At 50.7% G+C, this 1,880-nt stretch overlaps 1 pseudogene; it reads right to left on the reverse strand.

The window, feature by feature from the left end:
• Nucleotides 1–262: 262 nt before the first annotated feature.
• Nucleotides 263–379, reverse strand: LOC124723711 (annotated as a pseudogene).
• Between the last annotated feature and the right edge of the window lie 1,501 nt (nucleotides 380–1,880).

Below are 1,880 nucleotides of genomic sequence, written 5' to 3' on the forward strand. Positions count from 1 at the left end.
AAAGCTCTTAAACATTTTAAAATAAAACCGACGTGATTAAAATTTTACTTCTTTATTCTAAGCACTCCGTCTTCAGGTCACGAGTGGCCTACCGGGACCATCCGACGGCCGCGTCATCCTCAGCGGAGGATGTGGATAGGAGGAGTGTGGGGTCAGCACACCGCTCTCCCGGTCGTTATGATGGTATTCTTGACCTAAGCCGCTACTATTCGGTCGAGTAGCTCCTCAGTTGGCATCACGAGGCTGAGTGCACCCCGAAAAATGTCAACAGCGCATGGCGGCTGGATGGTCACCCATCCAAGTGCTGACCATGCCCAACAGTGCTTAACTTCGGTGATCTCACGGGAACCGGTGTATCCACTGAGGCAAGGCCATTGCCACTTCGTTATTCTACGTGCCTAGATATTTGCAGCCCACTGCCACTAGAGGGCTCCGAAATGTAGTGCGTAATATGGCGGTGTGTGAAGTAACTATATCAGTGTGTGAGAAACAGTATGGCGTAATCGAGTTTCTTATTCTAAGAGTTAGCCGACATATGGAGCACTCACTCCTTCAGCATGACAGTGCAAGACCACATGAGCCCTACGACATATGTAACAATTCGACGCCTTGGGTTCACTGTCGTGGATCATCCTCCATAGGGTTCCGACTTGGCCCCATATGTTTTCATCTGAGTCCAAACCATAAAGATCGCCTACGAGGGCTCCACTTGATAGTGATAAAGCGGTGCAAGCAGAGGTGAGGTTTTGGCCCTGTTAACAAAGTCAAACACTCTACAGTCATGGTAGTAGCATTCTGGTCGCTCGCTGGGAGAAATGTGTTCGTCTCCAGCGTTTAACTACATTGAGAAGTAGTTATGTAAACACGAAGAATGAAGATGTAGAATGTTAAAAGTGTTTGTTTAAATACAAAAAAAATTAAAGAGATTTCATATAAAACATTCGGAGGCATTACTTTTCAGCAAGCTCTCGTATTTGTGAAAGCTTTATCAAATATTACACAGTCTGAAATGGTGTAAGTATATAATACCTCTATTCAGGTGTGACAAATGCATGGCGCTCTCTCCTTGAACGGTTTTGGCAAGCTTATATTTCACCATAATAGATTTATGAGACCAGTAGCACTAAATACATGCCACGATGATGTATCTCTGCTCTTAAAGAGAATCCATCTTTGCTACTACACTCCTGGAAATGGAAAAAAGAACACATTGACACCGGTGTGTCAGACCCACCATACTTGCTCCGGACACTGCGAGAGGGCTGTACAAGCAATGATCACACGCACGGCACAGCGGACACACCAGGAACCGCGGTGTTGGCCGTCGAATGGCGCTAGCTGCGCAGCATTTGTGCACCGCCGCCGTCAGTGTCAGCCAGTTTGCCGTGGCATACGGAGCTCCATCGCAGTCTTTAACACTGGTAGCATGCCGCGACAGCGTGGACGTGAACCGTATGTGCAGTTGACGGACTTTGAGCGAGGGCGTATAGTGGGCATGCGGGAGGCCGGGTGGACGTACCGCCGAATTGCTCAACACGTGGGGCGTGAGGTCTCCACAGTACATCGATGTTGTCGCCAGTGGTCGGCGGAAGGTGCACGTGCCCGTCGACCTGGGACCGGACCGCAGCGACGCACGGATGCACGCCAAGACCGTAGGATCCTACGCAGTGCCGTAGGGGACCGCACCGCCACTTCCTAGCAAATTAGGGACACTGTTGCTCCTGGGGTATCGGCGAGGACCATTCGCAACCGTCTCCATGAAGCTGGACTACGGTCCCGCACACCGTTAGGCCGTCTTCCGCTCACGCCCCAACATCGTGCAGCACGCCTCCAGTGGTGTCGCGACAGGCGTGAATGGAGGGACGAATGGAGACGTGTCG

Source organism: Schistocerca piceifrons, chromosome X (genome assembly GCF_021461385.2).
Source record: "Schistocerca piceifrons isolate TAMUIC-IGC-003096 chromosome X, iqSchPice1.1, whole genome shotgun sequence".
Lineage (NCBI taxonomy): Eukaryota > Metazoa > Arthropoda > Insecta > Orthoptera > Acrididae > Schistocerca > Schistocerca piceifrons.